Source organism: Papio anubis, chromosome 7 (assembly GCF_008728515.1).
Source record: "Papio anubis isolate 15944 chromosome 7, Panubis1.0, whole genome shotgun sequence".
Lineage (NCBI taxonomy): Eukaryota > Metazoa > Chordata > Mammalia > Primates > Cercopithecidae > Papio > Papio anubis.
The window spans coordinates 84,805,708-84,821,736 of NC_044982.1; the positions used below are offsets into that span (position 1 = coordinate 84,805,708).

General features: G+C 39.0%; 1 long non-coding RNA gene and 1 pseudogene across 1 annotated transcript; one reads left to right on the forward strand and one right to left on the reverse strand.

Moving 5' to 3' along the window:
- Positions 1-1,523: 1,523 nt before the first annotated feature.
- On the reverse strand, positions 1,524-11,063 carry LOC103886110. The gene is made up of 5 exons (XR_001905260.3): positions 10,163-11,063; positions 8,815-8,873; positions 5,895-5,982; positions 2,787-2,887; positions 1,524-2,181 (listed from the first exon to the last, which is right to left on the reverse strand). It is a non-coding gene; the product is annotated as an uncharacterized LOC103886110 (long non-coding RNA).
- A 1,324-nt stretch (positions 11,064-12,387) lies between these two features.
- On the forward strand, positions 12,388-13,024 carry LOC116275954 (annotated as a pseudogene).
- The last annotated feature ends 3,005 nt before the right edge of the window (positions 13,025-16,029 follow it).

The following is a 16,029-nucleotide window of genomic DNA, read 5'->3' on the forward strand; positions in this document are numbered from 1 at the left end:
TGAACTATAGTGTTATTTAAAATAACATGAGGCTTACATAAGGGGTTTACATTAGGAACAGTAGTTCGTAGAGCTTACGTTAGGAACAATGTCATGGGGCTTACATTAGGAACAATAGTGACAAAGGCCTACCAACATGAAAAAAATATTAAAACATAATGAGTGAAAATGAGATAAAGCATGTTAAACTTTCTCAATAATTTAAAATATAAAATGCCAGCCAGGCGTGGTGGCTCATGCCTGTAATCCTAGCACTTTGGGAGGCCAAGGCAGGTGGATCATGAGATCAAGAGTTCAAGACCAGCCTGACAATATGGTGAAACCCCATCTCTACTAAAAATACAAAAATTAGCCAGGTGTGGTAGCACAGGCCTGTAATCCCAGCTACTCAGGAGGCTGAGGCAAAAGAATAGCTTGAACTGAACCAGGGAGGCAGTGGTTGCAGTGAGCCAAGATCGCGCCACTGTACTCCAGCCTGGGCGACAGAGTGAGACTCCATCTGAAAATAATAATAATAATAATAAAATATATAGTGCCATATAAATTATCAAAAAAACAAATTGTAGACTTGAAGAAAATATTGTAACATAGATAATCAAAAAAGAATACTCTTGTTATTCAAAGATCTCTTACAACTTGGTAAGACAAATGACTCAATTAAAAATGAGCAAAAAATATACTTAAGTCACAGAAAAAGAAGTGAAAATGAAAAATGAGTATGAATAAAAATATGCTCAATTAGTAATAGATTAAAAAGAAAATCAAATACTTTTCTCATTCATCAGATTAACAAAGATATAAGGAACAGAGTACTCTTAACACTGCTACTAGAAGTAGGTATTATTGAGATCTTTTTGGAAAATAATCTAGCAGTGTCAATTAAAATTTTAAACGCTCATACCTCTGAACCCAAGAACTTTACTTACAGGACTGTATTTCATAGAAATAAAGAAACCAGTAACTAAAGAACTAAAGATACATGTTTAAAGACTTTTTAGTAGAGTAGCATACTGGAAACAAACTGAATATTTCTCAATAGAGGACTAGATAATCAAATTTTAGTACAGCCACAATATGGGATACTATGAGATATTAATAATAATAATAATGAGTTGGATCTATATGTATAACCTAAAGCAGTGGTTCTCAATGTGGCTGCACATTAGAACCACTTAAGGAAGTTTTATAAATTTTGATACCCAGGCCTCGTGCCAAACAATCAATTTGGAATTTCTGAGAATTGGACCCATCAGCACTATTAATACTTCTTGGAGATTCCAATGTGCAGCCAAGATTACAAACTACTAATTCATGGAATGTCAATAACATATTGTTAAGCAAAAGAACCTATTATGAGTATATTATGAACCTCGAAGGAAAGGAAGGGAGTGAGGAAGGGAGAGACAAAGGAATGAATGAACAAAGGAAGAAAAAGATTTGTGTGTTTATGCATACATATTTATGCATATATGTATGTGCATATGCTTCAACATATTAATATTACATATTCAAACATATATACATATTCATGAATTATGTTTGTATATATTTATTCCTAGAAGGACACAAGATAGATGTTGAAGAACACACATCAATTTTAACATTAGTTACCTCTAGAAGTACGGAAATGAAGGAAATTATAGGATTTTATTAATTTTTTACATTATAATTCATAATTGTTTAAGTTTGTATAATAAGCGTGGGTTACTTTGTTTTAAAGCAAAGTATTAAAAGCATGCATAGGGAAAAGCAAGTGAGAAGAATACCCATAGCTTGTCCTTATCCTACTGCTGTTATCTTTAATTTGTTCCAATTGTATTATAAACATATAATTTTATATTCTATTTTTCACTCAGTATTATATCATAAGTGTATAACCAAATGACATTTCATCACATATATGTATTCAAATGTGTGTACCCAGTCCATCCTTTGTGGCCATTTATGATGTTTCTAATTTCTGACTATTAAAAATAATGGCACAATCTGTTCTCAACATTACAGTGAGAAATCCTATTAAAACATAGGTCAAGCCGGGTGCAGTGACACCTGCCTGTAGTCCCAAATAGCCAGGTGTGGTAGTGCAGGCCTGTAATCCCAAAGCGATAAGTCCGAGGTGGAGGACTTATTGCTTAAGTCCAGAAGTTCAACATCTGCCTAGGCAGCACAGCAAGATGCCATCTTATAAAAAAAAAAAATAGATCAGATTAAATCATTTCACTCATTCAAAGACTTTCAATGGCTCCCTGTTCACACATTATAAGTGAAGTCTTTCCATTGGCCTGCAAAGCCCTCAATGACACAACTTCCCATTTCCTCTCTGACCTTGTCTCCTACCACTCTTCCTTTCAGCTCCAATCATGTTGTCCTCCTTGGTATTCCTCAAATACTCAAAGCACAGTCCCACTCTGGGGCCATTGCACTGGCTGCTTCCTCTGTTTGGAATCTTCCCCCAGATATCCCATAATTCTGGGGTCCCCAACACCTGGGCCACAGATGGGTACTAGGCTGCACAGCAGGAGGTGAGTGCTTCAACATCACCGCCTGAGCTCTGCCTCCTGTCAGTCCCTGGTGCCAAAAAGGTTGGGGACCACTGGCATAATTAACTCCCTCACCCCCTTGATGTCTTTGCTCAAACATCACCTTCTCAACAAGGTCTATGCTGATGAACATATATAAAACTAAAACTTACCCAGAATTCCAGCACTCGTGATCGCCTTTATCCTGATCTACCTTTTTTATTTTTTGAAAGCACTGATCACCTTCTAACATACGATATAACTCACCTATTTAGTCTGTTGTTTATTATTTTCTTTCTCCTGCTGCTAGAATATAAGTTCCAAAAGGACAGGGATCTTTGTTTTGCTCGATGAGTCATCCAAATTATCTAGGAAAGTATGTAGACATAGTAGTTGCTCAATAAATATTTGTGAGTGATTATAACTTCTTTAATGTATTATTCTGTTAGAAATAGATTACTATAAATGAGTTTGCTAGCTTAAAGATTATACTTCAAAATATATTATTATCAAATTGCTTCCCAAAATGTTTGCAAGATTAAGTAATTCACTCATGGTCACTCAGCAACTGGCTAAAATGGAATTTGAATTTTTCAGAGCCTACGTTCTTTACCATGTGCCATGCTGCTTTGGTTCAATAGATTGAACTAAAAGAAAAAAACACAAAGTGGGCTTTAAGTAGCAATAAGATCCAACTATGCACTCCCTGAAGGAAGGGAAACATCTCATTCATTTTTCTATCCACAGAGCAAAGTAACTGGCATAAAGGAAGAACTCATTGAATACTTATTGAATTAATTTCTTTAATATTTTAAAAGTAGGACAAAGCAATCTTCCTGCCTCAGCCTCCCAGCACTTTGGAAGCCTAAGGCAGGAGGATTGCTTGAGGCCAGGAGTTCATGACCAGCCTGGGCAACATAGTGACACTCCATCTCTACAAAAATTTTAAAATTAGCTGAGTGTGGTGGCACATGTTTATAGTCCTAGCTACTCCAGAGGCTAAGGCAAGAGAAACATTTAAACCCAGGAGTTTGAGGCTGCAGTGAGCTATGATCATGCCACTGCATGCCAGCCTGGGTAACAGATCAAGACCCTGTCTAAAAATAAAATAAATAAAATTTTTAAAGATATTTTTAAAGTAACACTACAAGTAGGAATTATCAAAAATCCAAAAATTCGGGGAGAAGTCAATCTGTACATCAAAATAATTACCCATTTTAAGGCAATCAGCAGAAATCTTATCTACAAAGGGGCAATTGAACTAAAAGCAGCAGAATCCCCACTAGACATCAGTATTGTGTATTGTGTACTGTGTGTATCAGAATTCTTCATTTAAAAAAATGAAGGTCAGTGAAATCTGTCTCTTTCTGCTCTTTGACTACCTTTTTTACCTTTCTTCCAAGAGCTCTAGAGTTCCCCAGCAGCTCCACAATGTAGACAGCAACAACTTTCCCCTTTTTGAAATCACATCTCTGAAGAGTATAGTGACTTTCCAGAGATCAGTGACCTGTACTCCCTGACCCCAGTTTCAGCCTACTCATCTTTACTTTTCATCAATGACACCTCCAACCCAATCTTTCTCTGCCTCTTCTCTCTGTTTCTACCTGATCTCTCTTTTAGCACTAAAGGCTCAATCCTTGGCAAGGACACACTTAGAGAAGTGTTGCTTAGAGAAGGCTCATTTTGCCAAGAGGAACGTGATTTTCTATCACGGTAGACCATTATCTTGTTAGCCTCAAATGGATTTGTAAAATCCAGAGCTCCCAAGGTCTTGCTTAGATGGATCTGACATAAGAGAACTGCCTATATTGATTGAATGCCAGGGCATAAACTCTAAAGAAGAGACAAGACAGAAGTTCATAGGAACACGCTCTAACCTTCAACAGGTTCATCTCCCTAATAAAATGGGATGCAGGTAAACTTCAGAGGTGTTTTGTGGCTTTCCCAGCTGTTGCATGGCAAGATTGGAATTCTGTCCCAGTTCTCGTGTCCCTAGCCCTTTCTATTATTCAGTAGTTGGCTGCAGAGAGCTGAGTCAGATTAACTCCTAAATCTCTTTCAGCATATTAAATTTAGTTTATTTTTTAAAGATTTGATTCTTCACCGTATATGAGGAGACCATCTAATCAGTTGCCAACTAAAATTGGGAAAGAAATCTCTGAGAAAAAAAAAACTGCTGTGAAAGTTTTAGGGCTGAAGGTTGTTTAGGGTAAGAACAAAATGATGTCCTTGCTTCTGCATACATAGAAAGCATTTAGAGGCTGGGCACAGTGGCTTATGCCTGTAATCCTAGCACTTTCAGAGGCCGAGGGGGCGGATCACCTGAGGTCAGGAGTTTGAGATCAGCCTGGCCAACATGGAGAAACCCTGTCTCTACTAAAAGTACAAAATTAGCTGGGCGTGGTGGGCATGCCTGTAATCCCAGCTACTTGGGAGGCTGAGGCAGAAGAATCGCTTGAACCCAGGAGGTAAGGGTTGCAGTGAGCTGAGATAATGCCACCATTGCACTCCAGCCTGGGCAACAAGAGCAAAACTCTGTCAAAAAAAAAAAAAAAGAAAAGAAGAAAGTTAGGAAGAGAGAGAGAGAAAGAAAGAAAGAAGGAAAGAAAGAAAGAATTTAACATCACAAATGCATACATTACAATGATGTAGTCATGGTGAGTTATGTCCCAAAGAGCGACCCTGGGTAGGAAATTCCAGAGGAGCAGAGCTACCGTGGCTCAACTGTAGTCCTCCAAATCTTCTCCAGAACAGCCCAAAACTAATCTGTACACTGACTTTCAGAGCACAGGTTTGCTGCATAAGGACTTCCTTGCTCTTACAAACAAAGACTGGATGGCCATCTGCCAATAAAAAAGACTTCATCTTTTCAACATTCAACATTCATCCTATCATCATGTGTGAGTGTCTGCTACATTCCAGGCACTGTGCTAGGTATTCAAATCCAAAAAGCAAACAGACGTGATGGTCTTGATACCTTACCACGTCAAGACTCCATAACCTGTGGAGTGTTCGATAACTAGGAAAAAGAAATCAGTGCTGTGGCAAAATCTAAAGGCGACAAGTCATAACCCCAGGCATCTTGAGGAATCCTGGAGGGTGTCCATATGTGTGTTTTGTCTGTGTGTGTCTGTGTGTGTAGGTGCCTTCATAGACAGCAACATGTTAAAAAAGTATTCTGATTCCTTATACAGAAAAGAGGTTAAAACAACTCATAAATTAAAAGGCCTTCTACTAAACTTCTAAACACACACTTAAGTGACATATCAGACAAGTAGCTGAGACAGAGTCTTGCTCAGTACCACGTACATGTGAGCGTACATGTGCAGACCCACAAAAAGCATGACAAGCAACGCAAGTAGTGATAAAACTTACCAGTTTTCTCCAGTTGTGCAGGGATGCTTTAGCTAATTGTTGTAATGTTACTCTAATGTTATTTCATTCACTTTTCTCATAATTATTTCTAGAAATGAAACAGAAAAAGCAAAACACTAAAAAGCATGAAATAAAATACACTCTGATTTGGATATTAGTAACTGGCTTCCTGCTTGAACAGTTTCACCTTTCTAAATTGTGTGTGTGTGAGAGAGAGAGAGAGAGAGAGAGTCTCACTCTGTCACCTAGGCTGGAGCGCAGTGGCGTGATCACAGCTCATTGCAGCCTCAACTTCCTGGGCTTACGCGATTCTCCCATCTCAACCTCCCAAGTAGCTGGGACTACAGGCACACATCAACCGTGCCCAGCTACTTTTTTTGTTGTTGTTGTTGTTTTTGTTCATTGGGTTTTTTTTTTTTTTTTGGTTGTTTGTTTTGTTGTGTTTCTTGTTTTTGGTTTTTGGTTTGTTTATTTGTTTGTTTGTTGTAGAGATGGGGATTTCACTGTGTTGCTCTGGTTGGTCTCAAATTTCTGGGCTCAGGTGATTCTCTTGCCTCGGCCTCCCAAAGTGCTGAGTTTACAGGCATGAGCCATCACACCGAGCAGTTTCACCTTTTTGATATTGGTCCCTGGATTTTTTTAATCCTTTTTCTTCTCTGCAAATTTTGCATTTTTTCTTTTCAATACTTTGACTTCTGTCAGGCCAACTAAGACAGAACTCAGTCTACTTGCCATTACCACTTTAATCAGTAACTACCATGGGCACCATTAGAACTGCATTTTAAGACATCCAAAAATCTGTTACTCAAAGGTCATACATTCATTCAGCAAATTTTCTTATAGAAAGAAAGTGTTCATTTTTAGTTCATATGAATAGAAAGCATACTTTTAGGTGATATAACTTGATACTAACATTAAGCTTAAAGTTTTCTATTAAGAAAATTCTTTTAACTTTTTTTAGGGACAGAGTCTTGCTCTGTCACCCAGGCTGTAATACGGTGGTGCAATCATAGTTCCCGGTAGCTTCAAACCCCTGGACTCAAGCAATCCTCCCACTTCAGCACTCCCAGTGGCTGGGACTACAAGCACGTGCCGCCATACCTGGCTAGTTTTTTGGTTTTTGAATTTTTTTTTTTTTTTTTTTTTTTTTGAGACAGAGTCTGGCTCTGTCGCCCAGGCTGGAGTGCACTGGCCGTATCTCAGCTCACTGCAAGCTCCACCTCCCGGGTTTAGGCCATTCTCCTGCCTCAGCCTCCCGAGGAGCTGGGACTACAGGCGCCCGCCACCTCGCCCAGCTAATTTTTTGTATTTTTTAGTAGAGACGAGGTTTCACCGGGTTAGCCAGGATGGTCTCGATCTCCTGACCTCGTGATCTGCCTGTCTCGGCCTCCCAAAGTGCTGGGATTACAGGCTTGAGGCACCGCGCCCGGCCAATTTTTGAATTTTTTTAGCGACAAGATCTCACTATGTTTCCCAGGTTGGTCTCAAGCTCTTGGTGTCAAGCTATCCTCCCACCTCAGCCTCCTGAGTAGCCAGGATTATAAGCTCAAGCCACTGTGCCCAGTAAGAAAATATAAAAATTTTTAAGGGCTCTGTGTCAAATCAAAGCCAGTTCGTCTTAGGTTCTATTCTTGTGCATCAGAACTAATAAATATTGTCAAATGAAAGCATATTTCATGAGTCTATATATATATTTGGATTCTGCTTCTTTTTGCTCCTTTAGCCAACTCATATAGTACTCTGTGTATACTTGGGCAAGTCTCTTAACTTTATTTTCATTATGGAATACAGGTAATAATTGTATCCCTTTAATTACTGTAATAGTTCATTGCATGTGTCAGCTTGGCTAGGCCACGGTACCCAGTTGTTTGGTCAAACAATGATCTAGCTGCTGCTTTGAAGGTATTTTTCAGATGTGATTAATATTTGAATCAGTAGACTTCAAGTAAAGCAAATTGCCCTCCATCAATAGAAGACCTTAAGAAAAATGACTGAGGTCCCAAGAAGAAGAAAGAATTCTACTTCCAGACTGCCTTTGGATTCAAGATTGCAACAGTAACTCTTGCTGGGATTTCCAGCCTGCAGTCCTGCCGTGCATACTTTAAACCTTCCAAACCCACAATCCACAGTCTCCTAATAAATCAAGCTCTCTCTCTCTGTCTCTGTCTGTCTCTCTCTCCCTCTCTCTCTCTCTCATTATATATATAATGTATACACACACAGTTGACGCTTGAATAACTGTGTGAGTCCACTTATACGCAGATTTTTTTTCAACCAAACGCAGATTGAAAATGCAGCACTCGCAGGATGCAAAACCCATGCATATTGAGGGTCAACTTAGTTTATGCCAGTTCTGCAGCGATGACTGCAGATTTGGCTATTGGTGGGGGCATCCTGGAAACCAATCCTCCCATATATAAAAAAGGACTAATTTATATATGTGTGTGTGTGCATGCGTGTGTGTGTGTGCATGCATGCATGTGTGTGTGTGTGTGTAAAACCTTTGGTTCTGCTTCTCTGGAGAACTCTGACTAATATAATGACCTTCTTTGCAATGATCATCAAGATCGGACTGTGGTGAAGTTTAGGAATACATAAGAAGACCACTGTATATTCATCAGTCTCAGGAGATAAGCTTTTCTTAATAAGCCTGTTATCCCCTCTCTCCCCACCTCAGCACCCACCTTAAATAAGTAACAATAATCATGATCACATTATAAAGGTGAGGCAGCAAGAGGATAGCAAAACTTAGTGTCATGAAATCAAATCAACCAACCCAGGAGCTCTATTAAGCCTAGGCTCTCTTCTAAAATCCAGAGCAATATTCTTCAATGTATAATCAGTAACATGTGTTTATATATAAAAACTACATATCTTATTTGTTTAAAATAAATGTTCTCAATATATATCCCACACTTACCATCTACTCTGTGTCTCCTCTAATGATTCCATTCTCCTCTGATATCCTATTATAGAAGCCTAGGATGTAAAATCATGAAACTCAAAATTCTGCACAGGGTAAATTTTAGGCTTGCAAGCTTTGGAATTTTTATCTATCTGACATAGGATTTTGAAGTGATCATCACATGACATAATCGAACTTGCCATCAATGAATACTCAGAGGTATTATTAAAAATTTTCCATTCCAATGCATTTCCTGTTATTAGTCTCATTCATTTAGCCATTTAATAAGTGGACAACAAATCCAGCAGCCTTCAAATATGGAAGAGTTCCAAACCTTTGGCAATTAGCATGACATCAGTTTGTATAGCCACTGTAATAACCACTGCCATACACACCAGGGATTCAAAGTCCGTGAACAAGTGAAACCTCACCCATGAATGCTAAGTAAATTGGTACCAATCAATGGGTACTCACGATGCCTGATATACAGCCTAGAACTAACTTAGCTTCTAGAAGTATCTTACTAAACACTTCCTAATTTGCCTCTTCTACTGCTTGGGCAGATGTTCAAAGCAATATATATAAATCTATATTCTCCACACTTTACAGATTGTCTGGGTAAGGTAATCTTTATAAGTAAGGCAAAAATATCAAAGTGTTTTATAATTAGTTTTTTAATCACTTTTTAAATATTTTGATTATGTAAAGCAAAAATATATTGTGAAATTTATAACATGTAGAAGTAAAATATATTAAAGTAATAAGAAAAAGCCTGAGAGGAGAAAAACAGAAGTTTGAAAATTTCTTATATCATACAGGAAATGATATAATATTATTTGAAGTTATTATTACTATACTGCATTAAAGATGTATAATCTAAATTCTGGAGAAACAGCTAACATAAAGTAGTATAACTAATAAGATTATAGTGAAGATGAAATAAAATTAAAATACTAAAATAAAACCCAAAAACAAACAAAAAAACTCTAAAGGACAGAAAATGAACACAGAACAAATGGGGAAAATAGAAGACAAATCACAAAATGGTAGATTTAAACCCAACCATATCAATAACTACATTCAAATTTTTTAAAAAGGAAAAATAATATACCACCCTAACATTTATTTAAAAAGTTCTGGACAGGATGTTACAGAAACCTCCAACCTGGAACCACCAATAGGCATAAATAACAAAAGCTCCAAGGAAAGCCATTCCTTCTAGCCAAAGGACAAGGAAAAATGCAGTGGCCTAACAACAGGAAATCTTTCTAGCAGTACCCTTCCTGCTTCAGCTAAACACCAACAAACAAACCACACTCCCAGGTCTCAGTCAGTGAGCAGGGAAGTTGATCTTCCAACCCACCTTCCTTCCCAATAGAAGCCAACTGCACATTCTGGTTTCCCACTTGGTAGTGTCAGCAGGCCAAACAGGGAGCTGATCTTCCATTCCCCAGATGGCAGAAGCATGTGGTGCTCCAGTCTCCCAGCAAGATAGTGTCAGTGGGGTCCAACAATGAGCTGAGCCTCCATCTATACCTGGCAACAATGAGGTAGAATGAGGTGCTGTAAGGTGAGACAGTCAACACTCAGCTTCCTCCACCCCAGTGTCAGCAATGCCCAGTGAGGAGCTGGACCTCCACACCCATCCAGTGGCCATGTAACTGAACAAGACAATGGAAAGCAGGGCTACTTGGGGTTCCCGTTCCCACCTCCTTATCAACAAGGCCCAGTGGTGAGCTAAGCCTCCACTCCTGCCATACCAACCAGGCAGGAGGTATGTCTAGTTGGCCCTCTCCTTTCCCAAGTCCAGCTGGCCCAGCAGAAAGCTGATCATCTCCATTCAGAGGCAATAAGGCAATGTGATTTAACGGTCCCCTTTTTGCTGGGGTGGTGCCAGTGGCACCTAGCTGGAAACTGAACATATACATCCACCAAACTTTGCACAACACCTCAACAGGAGAACTACCTGCTAAAAAGAAGATTAAATAGGATCCAGAGTTTTCTAATAAAAAACCCATAATGTCCAGACTGCAATCAAAAATTACTTCTCATTCCAAGAATTAGGAAATCAGAACATGAATGAGAAAAGACAATCAACTGATATCAACACCAAGATGAATTAGATGCTCAAATTATTGGAAAAGGACTTTAAAATAGCTCTCACAAAAATGCTTCAGTGAGGCCAGGTATGGTGGCTCATGCCTATAATCCCATCACTTTGTTAGGGTGAAGTACGAGGATCACTTGAGCCCAGGAGTTCAAGACCAGCCTGGGCAACATAGTGAAATCTCATCTCTACAAAAAGTTAAAAATTAGCTGGGCATGATGATGAGTGCCTATAGTTCCAACTACTTGGGAGGCTGAGGCAGGAAGATTTCTTAAGCCCAGGAATTTGAGGCAGCAGTTGAGTCCAGAGAACTGAAAAATACAATAACTGAAATTAAAAAGTTCTCTGGATAGATTCAATACAAAGGGGAGATGCCAGAGAACAGAATCTGTAAACTTTAAACAGATCAATAGAATTTACCCAGTTTGAAAAACAGGGTGAAGGTAGACTGAAAGAAAAATGAGTAGAGTTTCAGAGACCTATGAGATAATAACAAGAGATCTAAGTTCATATCACTGGAGCTTTAGAATAAGAGGAAAGCGGTGGAACTGAAAAAGAAATAATACCTGAAAACTCCCCAAATTTGGCAAAACTATAGTGGCAGAGGTAATTGACTATAATCACGAGGATATAGAGTTGCTACTACGTAATGGGGAGAGAGAGAAATACAGGTAGAACTCAGAGATTTATTGGAACATGTCTTGGTGTTTCCATGCTTGGTGATAGCAGTAAAGAGGTAATTGCATCAACCAAGGTCTGAAAAGGGTACAGTAACCAGGGACTTGGGCCTTTCAGGGATGAAGGTCTGAGTCACCAAAGAGCAAGAAACTGAGACCAGCAGGAATGCTGAATGAGAGAGCCTAGAATGAGTGACAGAAGAGGGAGACAATAGTTAACAGTGATGGTCTTGGGACGAACTGCAGCAGCGACTCTACTTATCTGACTAACTCTCCTGTTTGAGGGTTTTTTGTTTTGTTTTGTTTTTTTAAAGAAACTGTAATCAGCCATCACCTTGAGGAATCAATGACAGTACAAAGCAAATATAATGTTGGGTAAGAGTGTATCAAAGCAGTGGAAGAGTTGACTGATTACCCTCCTCTGCATAACCCATTAACATTTTTCATGTGTTAGCATACTGGCCCAACTTTCAACTGTCAGCACCTCTGTGCCTGAGGGGATCTTTCTGGCAACTGGAGCTCTCTTTGTCCAAGTACATAGTAAACCCTGAATACTAGAAAATTAATATCCCTGGTAATTAATAAAATTAATATCCTTCAACCAATGGCTGACAGGAGTTGGTAAATGGAAGCCAGTCAACAAGATGACATCAATGATCTCCATCATCTCTGGTGTTCATGCCACTGTGCAATCCCCTTCTGCACTGTATAAAGGTGCATCTGGGTAACCAACAGAATACAGCAGAAGTGGCTGGAATCGCCCTGTGGATCTCAGGAGGAAGGTTGAGTCGGAGGGTGGTTTGTGCTTGCTGAGACAGGACCTCAGGGATGATGGCAGAGGGAAGTAATCACAGCATCAATTTGCTGGCTGCAGAGACTGCAAGTTTAGAACAATAGCTGCAAGAATGGGGAAAAGTGATGTTGATGGTGGATAAAGTCTTATTATGGGAAAGAGCTTGGTTTTCACCTGCCATCATGGACTTGGTTTCTTTGGTGTGTCAATTATCTACTATCTAGATCCATCTGTTCTGTCTGCTGTTTCCTCTTTTGTTATGTTTTGGTGCTTGGCTGACTACCTTGTTTCCATTCTAGCACCTAACATTTTTGGCTCCAATAAATGCACCAGCGATCAACAGCAAAGATTCCATGAAATTTGCAGCAGTCTACTAAAAACTCGATGCAGAGCTATGGACTGGTGGAAACAAATCTTCACACTGAGGGAAGAAAAGCCTAAAATGTGTTTCATGGCCATGATCATTTATCTTGCTGCAGTTGTTTGGATGGGACAGTAAGTCCACAATCTGCTTCTCATCTACCTGATAGTGACTTTCTTACTGTTGCTTCCTCAACTAAACCAACGTGGAATCATTTCAAACCACACTGGAAAGGCCAAAGGGAGATAAACAAGCTTCTCAAACAAAAAGAAAAGAAAAATGAATAATTCATCGCTTTATTCAATGTGATTAATGGCATATACATTGTCCCTAGGAACAGTTTCTACTATACTATCTAGATACTAAAATGTTGAAGAAGTAGCTCTTTGTTCTCCCTCATTCTGCCCTTAATTATTCAATAGTCTAAATCCAATGGGATAAAAGAAAAAAGAAAGAAAGAAATTCACACTTACCAAGTAAGTGTTTGCGAGTCAAATATAGTTAAAAGCATTTTCATTCTCATTGGATAACTCATTAGAGAGTATGACTTGTTTTGATTTTTCTCACCCAGGGTTAATGGAATTCTTACATTTAGACAACTTCCTTTAAAATAATATAGTGGTGGACTTTACCCTTCAGTACAGTTAAAGTGACTTTGGATAATTGTTTAAGTTGATCCTTGCTTTAGTTTGATACCAGGTAGTGGTCTGTGGCTGCAGGAATCTTATTCTACTGTCTGCCTCCACTGCATACTTAAAAAACTGTCTGACTTCATGAATACAGAGACCAAATTTACCACTTCTGATCCACTTCTGATGAAGAGACCAATTAAGATTCATCCTCGGCCGGGCGCGGTGGCTCACGCCTGTAATCCCAGCACTTTGGGAGGCCGAGGCGGGCGGATCACAGGTCAGGAGATGGAGACCATCCTGGCTAACATGGTGAAACCCCGTCTCTATTAAAAATTTAAAAATTAGCAGGTCGCGGTGGCAAGAACCCGGGAGGCGGAGCTTGAGTGAGCCGAGATCGTGCCACTGCACTCCAGCCTGGGTGACAGAGCGAGACTCCGTCTCAAAAAAAAAAAAAATTCATTCCTCATTCTGTTTTTTTTAACGTGGGAAAAGGATCCTGATGGAACAAAATTAAATTAATTCCATACCCTAGTATATGTAGGTTTCACCCTTAAGCAAAACTTAGTGTTTTGTAGGGAACATTGATCCTTTCTCCCAAAGGAGGAAGATTTAACAGCGTTAGAGCTCTTATGCCCTTGCACTTATACTTCAAGTTAGTACATCCTTAAAGGCTTTTTCATGGCAGACTTCCAAACGATTGTACTTAGGATTTTTGGCATACTTCTAATTTTGGACCTTCAGCTGACTTTAGCTATGACAGAGAGTAGGTTAAGACTCATGTGTATGACCTTTACCCTAAGACCAGCTAGTAAAGAACTAGTCTTTTATGTTAGCCAAAATTCATTTCAATAGAAAATAATCTTATCTAATTAATTTCTGAGACCAGAATAAGCCTTGAAAGGTAAGCCTCAATGTTCTCCTTTACGGTAATACTGCTTGTTTCAGTCCCAATAGGTTTGGCATAGGAGATAATAACCACACTGGTGCCTGACTACTTTTTTAGATATTTCTCTGAAAAATGCAAGGCTGTTGGTGAGAGCAGACATGAGGTGATGATAGTTGGCCTCTGGTCTCCATAGATTTTGTAACTCCTTGGTGAGTTTTTGTGTGTGTGTGTGTGTGTGTGTGTTTCTAATAATCATTATAATTATGACAATAATCATCCTCTACCTCTCAATAGCTAGAAATTTAGAGTAGTTGAAATCTGAAATCTGTAGGAATAGACCTCTGAGGGCCAAAAATATGACATATTTAGAGCAATTCTTAAATGGATTAACAAGCTGTAATATAGTTTTGTGAATTTATTCCACTGACGCTCTACCTTGTGGTATTAAATGAGTATTGTTTTCTCCCTTTTAATATTGCTGTAAACAGTGGTGCCCATTGTAGGATATGTTTTATTTTTTAAATGTCTTATATGAGAACTATCTTAAATGTGCATGTGTTTCTTCATTGTAAATAAGCTTGTCTTCTTATGGGGATTTTTTTGTGTGTGTATACATTCTACTGATTAATTACTTTTGCAGTTTGAATCCTATATTATTTCTTCTACTTTGTTATATGTAAAAGGAGAAAAATGTTAGAAGCTGGGGGAAAAAAACAGTAGAAGTGATGGTATAACACTTCTGAGGCTGGACTATAAAATCTCTCTCTCTCTCTCTCGCTCTCTCTCTCAACACACTATAAAGAGAGACATGTGATAAGAATCTGGGGACTCTTGCCAACAGCTATGTGAGCAAGCCATCTTGGAAGTGCACCCTCCAATCCTAGTCAAGAGACTAGAGGGAGAGAGAAAGAGAAGAAAATCTACCCATACTAAGACTTTGAGTAAGGGAAATGCAGTAAAGAGAGAGTATTGTAATTCCTTTCCCTGTTTTTTCTATGCCCAAAAGTTTTCATGCAGCTGTGATTATTCTGCATAATCAGTTATGCACCCTGGTTTTCTTGATTCGTTGTTGTATCATAAGCAGTTCACCATTTTTATGCAGTCTTTTTTTTTTTTTTTTTTTTACTTTAAGTTCTAGGTTACATGTGCATAATGTGCTGGCTTGTTACATATGTATACTTGTGCCATGTTGGTGTGCTGCACCCATCAACTCGTCAGCACCCATCAACTCGTCATTTACATCAGGTATAACTCCCAATGCAATCCCTCCCCCCTCCATTTTTATGCAGTCTTAATGAATATCCTTTATTTGCTATGTGGTAGGTAAAATTTCAGTGAATAGACCCAAGATTCCCTGCCCTAATCCCCAGAATCTTGAATGTGATGCAGTATTACTCTGGTAATTGTGTTGGGTTCTATGGCACAGTTGACTTTTTGTTTTGTTTTGTTTTGTTTTACTTTCTGAGACAGAGTCTCCTCTGTCCCCCAGGCTGGAGCGCAGTGGTGCAATCTCGGCTCACTCCCAGTTTCAAGCAATTCTCCTGCCTCAGCCTTTCTAGTAGCTGGGATTACAGGTGCCCACCACCATGCCCGGCTAATTTTTTTGTATTTTTAGTAGAGACAGGATTTCACCATGTTGGCCAGGTTGGTTTTGAACTCCTGACCTCAAGTGATCCACCAACTTGGCATCCCAAAGAGCTAGGATGACAGGCGTGAGCCACTACGCTGAACCAACAGTTGACTTTTTTTTTCTCTTTTTTTTTTTTTGAGATGG